Source organism: Peromyscus californicus, unplaced genomic scaffold (genome assembly GCF_007827085.1).
Source record: "Peromyscus californicus insignis strain IS unplaced genomic scaffold, ASM782708v3 Scaffold_7__1_contigs__length_154581171, whole genome shotgun sequence".
NCBI lineage: Eukaryota > Metazoa > Chordata > Mammalia > Rodentia > Cricetidae > Peromyscus > Peromyscus californicus.
Genome location: NW_026294595.1, coordinates 143,235,527 through 143,246,479, shown reverse-complemented (window position 1 = coordinate 143,246,479; position 10,953 = coordinate 143,235,527).

Here is a 10,953-nt window from a genome sequence, read left to right as displayed (position 1 = left end):
ATCCCTGTCTCTCCCACATTAAGACTCTTGCTCACTAAGTCAGTGGCTCCACGCTGTGTGGAAGAGAACCAAATCTGTCTCTGCAGAAATGAAAGGGGGAACTGATAAGATTACCGCTTTCATGTTTTCCCTTACTTCAAAAGGAGGCGCTTGGCAATAACTGGAAGATCCAGAGGGCGGCAAAGGATGCCGCTAACACGGTGAGGATGGGATGAAAAGCCGAGTGTGGAAACTGCTAGAGACTCAGCCTGGGTGAGGAGGAGGTCAGAGGTCCGCCACACTGGACACTGAAGGGGCCAGGCATGAGAGAGACCCGGCCACCACACCCGCCTCTGCAAGGCTCTTTGCAGCCAGCTGCTGCCGATCTCCCAGGGTCACACACAGGGTAGCAATCACTTAACACCAGGGCTGCTTGGAGCATGAAATGAACCACTGTGCAATCTCTTGTCGACAACAGGAGATGCGCTCAAGTTCAACCCTCCTGGCTGCCAGCGGCAGAAGCCACAGCACAAGATCCATCTGGGACTGCTCAGCCAGTGACAGAGTCTAGCCTGTTCCACAAAGCCCTAGTCGCCAGGACCCTCTGCTAGGGGAATCACTAAGTAAGAGAGGGACCAGAGCTGTCCTCCAAACCACTGTGACAGTAGGCCAGGCTGTTTGCTCTAGAAGGTGAGTTCTTATGGAAGAGATGGTGTGTTGGAGCCCACTAGGTTTCCTAGGGGCTTTACCCAGGAGGACTGCATAAGAGGTTGATGGGACCATGGACCTGGGTACCAGCTGTTTGTGAGGGTCTACACTTGACTGTAACTAGCAAGGGGGAGTTCTTTTGCTCCACTCCTTGGCATTGTTATAAATAACCCTTTGGACTAAAGTTCTGGGACGGTGGATAAGGATCCAGGTCCACTGGAGGATATCCTGTGTTTTCTCTGTTTTTCTCCCCTCTTATATCTAAGTCTCTTACCCCTCATTCCTCAAGAGTCCCTGGGGTAAATAAATGTGGGGGCTGGTCCCCCACAATCGTGGAATGGGGACGGTGGGGGATCAGGGCAGCGGGCAATCACTCACTCATCCCACAGTGCTATTATCATTATCCTTGCATTGGTGGAGACTGAGCCCAGGGCGCCTTGCATGTTAGGCAACTCTCTACCACTGAGATGTGGCCCCACCTCCAAGGGTTTAAACAAAAAGTGTTCCCTGTAGGCTCATGTATTTGAAAACTTGGTCCCCAGCTGGCGACACTGTTTGGGGAGGTTATGGAGATGTTAGGAGGCAGAGCCTTGCTGAAGGAAGTACATCACCGAGGGTAGGTTTTGGGTTTTATAGCCCCACCCAATTCCTGTTCTGACTACCCAGCCACCCACACCCCACTGCCCGCCATGATGGGCTGTATCCATCTGGAGTGTATGCAGAAAAATCACATTTCCCCTAAGTCCCTCTTGGCCATAATATTTTATCACAGCCACAGAAAAGTATCTGATACATCGGCCTCTTTTTCTCCGGTATTTTTTCATCTCAGTCTCAAGATGTTGCCCAGGTTGGCCTTGAACCTGCAATCCCTCCTGCCCCAGCCTCTGAAGTAGCTAGGATAGCAGACAGGCCGGTGCCGCCAGGCTTAGCCATTCTGCCAGCAATGGTGGAGCTTTTAAGTTCCCAGCACCAATGGTGGAGCTTTTAAGTTCCCAGCACCGTACTAGACCCGGGATGCGACGGTGAGGAGCTCATGGTCGCTGCAAGCTGCAGAGGCCGAGAGCAGCCCTGCGTGCCGACACTGGCCTGCGCTGGCTCAGGGAGAGGGAACGGGGAAGACTGTAAGCGACAGAAGCAGCATGATAACACACAGCGCATGTGACTAGAAACTCGGAGCAGTTATGAGAGCGTGCACAAAGACCTGCTCACGCTCAAAATGGACAGACAAAATCCCATCATGGAATGCGGAGGTGAGCGCAAGATCCCACCCCCAGCTGAGGAGCAATCAGCGTTTAATAGCTGCTGGGAGAGGGATAGTCAGTTTTCTTTAATCTTATGATGCCTGGTAGGTGAATCACACATCAGGATAGACCCTGCTCCCAAGTACCTGCAGCTAGGCAAAAACTGGACTCAATTTAGAGGGGAGAGGGGAAACCCCAAAGGTCTCTCACTGACCTAGAACTCACTAAGTAGGTTAGGCTGGCCCGAGATCTGCTTGTCTCTGCCTCCCCAGTACTGGGATTATAATCACAGGCAATCGGGTTTTTGTTTTTGTTTAATGTGGGTTCTAGGGATCAAACTCAGGTAACTTTACCATCTGAGTCACCCCCAGATTCCCTTAGCAGAATGTGCTCGGCATTCACCCAGGTTCATCCACATTGTGACATGGTGAGAATCCCTTCCTTCTGCAGACTGACCAATACCCAAGGCCTCAAACCATCCCCAAAGGACAGCAACCACAGCTGCTCTTTGCTGTGGAAAGAGACACGTTTCCACCTTCCAGGACGTTCACTACAGATCATCCTCTAAGATACAGTCTATTACAGAACACTCTCTATTGGGTGGTAGCACAAGCCTTTAATCCCAGCAACTGGGAGACAGGGGCAAGTGGATCTCTGTGAGTTTGAGAGCAACCTAGTCTACATAGCGAGTTTCAAGCAAGCTAGGACCACAAAATGAAAGCCTGTCTCAAAATAATTAATAATAATAATAGTAGTAATAATAAAACAATAACAGCAATAAAATGCAGTCTAGAACAAAGGAGCTGCACTGTGGTCCACAAGTCACAGAGAACCAAGAGTCCCATGGAAGGCTATTTCCCAGTCAACACAAAGAAGATTCCCTCCTCCACACTGTCATGTTCAGGGTGCATCTTTCCATAGTGTGAACCAGCTTCAAACCTACTGTTGCACATGAGTAAAGCCTTTGCTTCTGAGAGGCAAGGGCTCAGCTGTCACAAACTTTAGAACAGGAGCTACTGTGGCATTGTGACTGCAGACAGCAGATCCACTCCCAGAGTTTTCTCAACAAGATAAATGCCTATGTCCACAGAACACTGGTAAAGAGCATCCACTGTGACTCTGTGCACAATGGCCCTCATGGCAAAGATCCACAATACCCATCCACAAGAGGACTGAGAAATAATCCCATCCTTGGAATACTACTCAGCAAAGAAAAGGATGAACCGCTGGGCGGTGGCGGCTTACAACTTTAATCCCAGCGCTTGGGAGGCAGAGGCAGGTGGAGCTCTGTGAGTTCAAGACTAGCCTGGACTACAGAGCAAGATCCAGGACAGGCTCCAAAGCTACTTAGAGAAAACTCTGTCTTAGAAAAAAAAAGAAGAAGAAGAAAAAGAAAAAAGAAAAGGAAGGACGAACCACTGACTTGTGTGACACCATGAATGTTGAACCTTGAACTTCATACTGAGCATGGAAGCCGGACACCAAAGAGCACGCTTGGAGGTTATTATTGCGGAGACGCTGGGAAGAGGCAAAGCCAATGTGCAGAGGAAGAAATCAAGCTCCAGCTGCTTCAGGGCAGCCTGGCCAGGGAAGGGGGTTTCAGAACTCATGGGAAGGGAAGGGGCACAAGGCAACTTCTGGAATGATGTAATACTGTGAGTCTGAATAAGGTGTGAGCTGTGCGGGAGCATGTGTTCAACCAGGCTGACAAACAGCAGGAAGACTGGTGAATTTCACTGTGGATAAGCTACATCTTTTCCAGTGTAGCATCTTAAGAGTATGAGTGGGCTCTGGAGTCAGGGGTACCATAAGCCCCAGGTGAGCTGGTGCAGCAAGTGAGAAGAAGTCAGGGCCAGCACAGTTTGTTGTGAAGATGTCTTGCTGTGATTGGTATAATGAAAAGCTGGACAGCCAATAGCTAGACAGGAGGTATAGGTGGACCTTCCAGGGACTGAGAGAAAGGAAGAGGAAGAGAGGATTGAGGCGTCCAGTTGACTCCAGGAGATACAGAGCAAGCAGGATGTGCAAGAGGAGAGGTAACAGCCATGAGCCATGTGGCAGAACATAGATTACAACAAATGGGTTAATTTAAGTTATAAAAGCTAGTTGAGGGCTGGAGAGATGGCTCAGCGGTTAAGAGCACTGACTACTCTTCCAGAGGTCATGAGTTCAATTCCCAGCAACCACATGGTGGCTTCCAACCATCTATAATGAGATCTGGTGCCCTCTTCTGGCCTGCAAGAACATATGCAGACAGAATATTGTATACATAATAAATAAATAAACCTTTAAAAAAAAAAAGCTAGTTGGGAACAAGCCTAAGCTATAGGCCGAACTTCCATAATAAAGAAGAAGTCTCCGTGTCATTATTTGGGAGCTGGCGGGACAGAGAAAGACTCGTTACATCCAGAGTTACGTACAAGGCACGGTAAGACAAAGCTCAGCAGATACTGCTGAACACAATGAGAAAGTGGGGGTTGAGCACAGGAGGACCTGGAGTGATGTCTTTAAAGGGGAGCATTCCAACTGAGAGCCCAGAAGGAGATGCAAGAGAACCCTCCCACAGTCCTGGCAGGCCTGTTCCAGAGGTTGGAGTGGAGGGAGTAGACCCTTGGTGCTCAGCTTGCTGAGATTCTAAAAAAAAAAAGACAACCAATCTAATAATCTGGGAGCTGTCAGTTCTGCCTCTGCCAGGCGCCTGCTGTGCAAGCCTTACAAGTGTCTGGACCTCTCTGGACTTCATTTCATCGTTTGAACCTGAGAAACCAATCTAGAAGCTGGTCCAACTATGGCATCTGGGAGAGGGGGGACTTTGACAGGCCACACACCTTCAGGGTTTTTGAGACTTAAAGGACAAATCGCCAAGGAACAGAGCCAAGGAGGCAGTCCCCGGGGATGGGGGGGTTGGGGTGGGAGAACCCAGGCAACAAAAACACAAGTCCAGCCAAGGGGATGAGAGCAGAGGCTGTGATGCTCTGGCAGTCTTGTGGCTGCCAGATGAAGATGTTCCGTGCCTCCCTCCCGTCTGCAGGAACAAAACAAGGTGGCAAGCACCCAGAGTGCTCGCTCACTCGGCTGTCAGCAGCCCTCCGCCACTGCGGCCTCAGAAATAAATGGTCCCGTCAGCCACTGAGGAGGTGAACTCGGGCTTTGAGATGGAAATGAAATAAGAGGGAACGGAGCCCAGAAACGACGCAGGGGAACGAGGGAACCAAAATCTTCCACTGCAGCAAAGCAGATAATCAGGGTGGCACAAGGCGGGAGCTAACCTTGGATTCGGGGACCTGGGAGCAGAGCTGGTGCCTGGGCCCAGAGGGGGCTGCACCTCTGTCATCTGATCCACCCCTGTGGGAAGGAACGGCTGTCTTCCTGTCCTCCCATTCCCAGCCGGCAGTCCCCTGCCTCATATGCCTGCTCCTTATCAACCGACTTCAACCCTGGGTTGAGGAAGGAGAGCCTCAAGCCTCTCCTGCACTGGGGAGGAAGGGAGACAGCAGCTCTGGAATAAACAGTGCTGAGCGCAGAGCTCCCTTAGTCCAGGGTTGGGGGAGAGGAACACGAATTCCCAGGTCCTCTTCCCTCCCAGCAACCACAGCTGGTTTCCTAGCTCTGCAAGCCTGACAATAACCTGAGGCCCCCGCCCTGCCCAGAAAACAAGGAGAATGATAAGAACTACCCTAGAAGAGGGCCAGTGAGACAACTCGATGAGTAATCGCTTGCTGCCAAGCCTGATGACCTGAGTTCGATCCTTGGGACCCGCGTGGTGCAAGGAGAGAACTGACTCTTGAAGCTGCCCTATGGCCTCACAAGCACGATGTGGCACACACACACACCCAAAGGCACCCACGGGAACACAAAATAAGTAAATGTAATCTAAAAAAATGTGTGAGTGTAGGTGGGGTGGGAAAAAAAAAAAATGTGTGAGTCTAAGGACGAAGAACAGCGTCTGCCCCAATCAGGGCTCTCAGATTTTGTTTTGGGTTTGTTGTTTGTTTGTAAGATTTCTTTATTTTTTATTCTATGTGTATAGGTGTTTTGCCAGCGTGTATGTCTGTGCACGATGTGTGTGCAGTGCCCATGGAGGCCGGAAGAGGGCATCAGATCCCCTGGGACTGGAATTATGGATGGTTGAGAGCTGCCCTCCAGATGTTGGGAATTGAACCCAGGTCCTCTGTAAGAGCAGCCAGTGCTCTTAACCTCTGAGCCATCTCTATATCCCTGTTGATTTTTGAAACAAGTTTTTATTATGTAGCACAGGTTGACCTGGAACTCCTGGGCTCAAGTGATCCTCCTGCCTCAGCCTCCCAAGTAGATGGGACTCAGGTCTTTCTTCAGTAAAGTACCTCTTTATATTCCAATTACTTGCCGGGTAGTGGTAGTGCACGCCTTTAGTCCCAGCACTTGGGAGGCAAAGGCAGGTAGATCTCTGTGAGTTTGAGGCCTACAGAGCTAGTTCCAGGACAGCTAGGGCTGTTACACAAAGAAACTCTGTCTCGAAAAAAAAAAAAAAAAAACTATTCCAGTTACATAGAGTTATCGCTGCATAGAAAGGCAAGACCACATAGCATCAGCTAAAATATACAGCCGCCTGAGTTTACTGAGACTGCACAGGACACCACCTATTCAACAACGGATATTGGTCTCCCTATCTCAAATGCCACCCGTGTCTAATCACTGTCGGTGACTTTTCCAAAGCAGTCCCCTGCAGAGGCTGTATGTCAAAAGTCCAGTCTCTCCCCCCATGTATTACTGAGGACCAGGCAGACATCTTTTGGGTGCAAGAGCCACAAACTCCCAGCTGAGCTAACACTCTGGGCAGATCATACCAATGCATCCTGAAACATCTGCTGGTGATGATGGACTTGGGCTCGGCAGGTGGAACCCTGAGGGCTGGAGCTGGGGAGGATGTGGGCTTCAGGAGTGGTGTTGACAGAGAGAAAGCATAACCCTAGGAGGAGACTGAGGGAAGTGGAGAGCTCACGCCTGGGTCCTGAGAGAGTGCTCCCAAACACGACCCAGCAGCACTCGCCGGAGGAGATTCTGTTGGGAAGGCTGCTGCATGGCTGACGGCATCTGGAGGCAGCACTGAAAAGGCCCACCTGTCATGGACTCTAGAATGTCACATCTCGCCTGCAAGCCATCTACTGGGCAGGCCACACTCGGCACAAGATCCCCCTGGGGCCGTCTGGACTCGCACAGCCGCACGTCAGCACCCCTGGGGCTACAGGTGTGGTCAAGTACTTGCTCAGTTCTTGCCGAGATAGAGGTCCCTAAGGGATGTCTGTCAGATGTCTCGTGAGAGAAACTCAGGGACAAAGAGCAGGACCATCCCACACCTCCCAAACTGGATGCTGCCGAGAGAGGGAAATGAACGGCCGCATGGAATGACATCTCGTGTGGGGTGCCAGGAAAAAAATACAAGTGGCACCCCTAAATGGCGGTGGTCAGCAATGCCCAGAGAGCGCCTCGGTGTATCTGTCAGAGCTCTAGTGGGCTGCTTGGGTCATTCTAGAACCAGAGTCAGAGGCCACCCTTCCCTGGAAGGCTCACGGTTCTGTTGGCAGCTGTGTGTGAGGGCACAGTCGGAACCTAAACTTGCTCCCCCGCATCCAGCCCCGACTTCCTTGCTTGTTTGTGTGTCTCAGTTTTGGGGAGAAGGTCTCTCTATGTAGTCCTGGCTAGCCTGGAACTCCCGACGTAGAGTTCCTTTCAAGGAACCCAGGCAGGGACTAGGGCGATGGCTCAGCTGCTCTTGCTGAGGACCTGACCTTGTCGCACCCACAATCAGGGAACTGCCTATTGTTGTGGGATGGTCTGTATGTCAAATTGCTCTGATTGGTCAATAAGTAAAACACTGATTGGCCAGTGGCCAGGTAGGAAGTATAGGCGGGACTAACAGAGAGGAGAATTGAGGGAACAGGAAAACAGAGAGAGACACTGCCAGCCGCCGCCATGACAAGCAGCATGTGAAGACGCCAGTAAGCCACGAGCCACGTGGCGAGGTATAGATTTATGGAAATTAATTAATTTAAGATACAAGAACAGTTAGCAAGAAGCCTGCCACGGCCATACAGTTTGTAAGCAATATAAGTCTCTGTGTTTACTTGGTTGGGTCTGAGCGGCTGTGGGATTGGCGGGTGACAGAGATTTGTCCTGACTGTGGGCCAGGCAGGAAAACTCTAGCTACAGCCTGTAATTCCAGCTCCAGGGGATCTGATGCCCCCTTCTGGTCTTTGTGGGCACCTGCACTTAGATGAACATGTATACATACTCATAAATTAAAAGTAGTTTTTTTAAGATTTACTTTTCTATGTATGGGTGCACCACGTGCATGCAGTACCTGCAGAGGCCTGAAGAAGGCGTCAGATTTCCGGAAACTGGAGTTATAGAAGATTGAGAGCCACCATGTAGGTGCTGGGAACTGAACCCAGGTCCTCTGCCAGAGCAGCCAGTGCTCTTAGAAAAGAAAAGGGAGACTGGGCGTGGTGGTCCACACCCTTTAATCCCAGCACTCCAGAGGCTGAGGCAGGCAGATCTCTGTGAATGCCAGGCCATGCTGGTCTACATAGTTCCACGCCAGCGAGGCCTCAAGAATAAAAGAAAAAGACTCCAGGTTGGAGCTGGGATGAGGCAATGGGATAAAGTGACCTTGTAGGCTACTCAAAATAACTCATTAAGGAGAACCAATAACATCTCGATACAATTTTTGTGTTTGTTTATTTTTTCCAAGGCAGGGTCTCTCTGTGTAACTCTGGTTGTCCTGGCACTCGCTCTGTAGACCAGGCTGGCCTTGAACTCAGAGATCTGACTGCCTCTGCCTCCTGAGTGCTGGGATTAAAGGTGTGCACCACCACTACCCAGTTCAATACAATTTTTTAAAATATCAAAATTAATGTCAAAAATAATCCATAATGTGCTAAATATCAAGTTTTCAAAAACTAAACAAAGGCGTGTCCTTGAGTGGCTCATCCTCACACATTGCACACACCTACTCCTGGCCTGCATGAGGGGTCTCAAGGTGACAAAGGAAATCTGTGGGCTGGTGGTTTAGGGTAGAGGAACAGGACTGGCAAGAATCAGGGACACAGGAAGGGGACAGAGTGACCAGAAGACAGGGTCTCCTGGAGAGAAATATACCTTGCCCTCCTTCTCCCTGACTTGACCCATCAGACAGATCTTTCCTTATAGCAAGCTGCAGAATGAGACCCAGCCCCCCTCTAGCCTCTTAGGACTCACAGCTCTAATCTAATCTAAGCCTTTTCCTCTCAGGCAGATAGATAGGAACCTCAGACAGCTGTAGATAACCCTTGCTGCCTTGGAAAAGCAGCCCAGACTTGGTGACTCGCTGACAGTGGCTGGTGGCTAAGAAGGAAAACATTCTTAACCCGTGGACAGCAGCTCCCTTTTAAGGATGTCCTGAGGCAGCCAGCGTCTCCTCCTGCTTGGAGGGGAATGGCGTTTGGTTTTCAGTGTGAGCTTAAACTTCAGGGGTCAGATTGGCCTGGCTTCAGATCTGGCTTTGCCATCTACCATGTGACTCTAGGTGATTTGCCAAGATGACCCACACCAGCTCGGGCTCCTAGAATTGGTGGCAGTAATTTAAATGTAGGCTGAGAAACAAACCACAGCCCTCACCAGTATTGCTTCCTTAAAGATGCCTTCCAGGAAGGCAAGAAGGCCAAGAGTTCAAGTTCATCCTCAGACACGTATGGAGTTCAAGGTCAGCCTGGCCTTCAAGAAACCCTGTCTCAATAATCTTTTTTATTTTTACTAAATTTAAAAAGCAAGCATTGTGATAGTGGTGCACACCTGTAACCCCAGCGCCTGGAAGGTGGTGACAGAAGTACCTGAAGTTCAAGGTCATCCTTAGATACATTGTAAGTTCAAGGACAGCTTGGGTCACAAGAAACCCTTTCTCAAATGAATAAAAATAAAATTAAAAAAAAATGCTAGTCAGATCTGCCAGCTTTTCAAAAGAAAAAAAATGTCATATGAAATCTGATTTTTTTAAATGTTGGCAATCAATTTCAAAATTCTTAAAACTTAACCCAGTAGAGACAACTAAAATAGGGTTGTGTGGCATAGCTCTCCTGCTGTTCAAGTGTGTGCCTGTTCCCTACAGGCCACACCGTGTTCAGCAAGCCTGACACCCTCCCTCATCTTTTCAGGAAGCCTTCTCCAGCACATCAGCATCCTTCTCCACAGGACAACTTGGGCAGGGATGCTTCTTGTGAGGGTAATGAAGATAGGAAGAGCCGAGGATCTGGAAGCCTCCACAGGAGGGAGGGACTGCAAAGAGGGACTCCTTAAAAGGATTTAGAAGGATTTTATTGGACATGGTGAAGCACAGCGGGGGATAAGATCATAAATTCACCCCTGAGAACAGCCTGGGTCTGAGACTATGTGGGGGTGACAGGGGAGGAACAGGTCTAACCCTGCTCTCCTGGGTCTTCTCCGGAAGTCACCCCAGCACCAGGCTCAGGTGCCTGGTGTCCTGACGGGCCCAGTCCACAGGCAGAATCCCTCTTCCTTCAGAGGTGGCCATGAGGTCCCCTGATCCTGAACATAAAGGAGCTAGCTTGAGCCTCACAACGCGTCTAAGTATTTCTGGAGAGCTCTGAGGTCAGGCGGGGTGGGGCTAGACTGAAGTCAAAATCTCAGACCAGGGAATTTGCTGGAAGGGCTGTAATGTAAGCAGGGTCTGCTGGGTTTGAAGAATTCTCCCGAGGACTCAGAACACAGGAAGGCTTTGAGAATTTCTACTCACATCCTGGTCCTGTGGTCCTCCCTGGGGACAGCAGTTGACTTTCTGAGGCGATCCATTCTGGGTCCCTCCAACAATCACTGTTGAGTCCAGCAGTGTGGAAGCTGCCGACCAGAAGGAAGAGAGCACAGCCCTTGCTCTGGTGGAGCCTGAGGCTCAAGGGGGAAAGCAAGAAAGAAGGAAAGCAAGAAAGCACGGGTCCTCCTATGCAAGAAGGCAGGGGCCTGATACAGCACCAAGGATCAGCCACACTCTCAACAC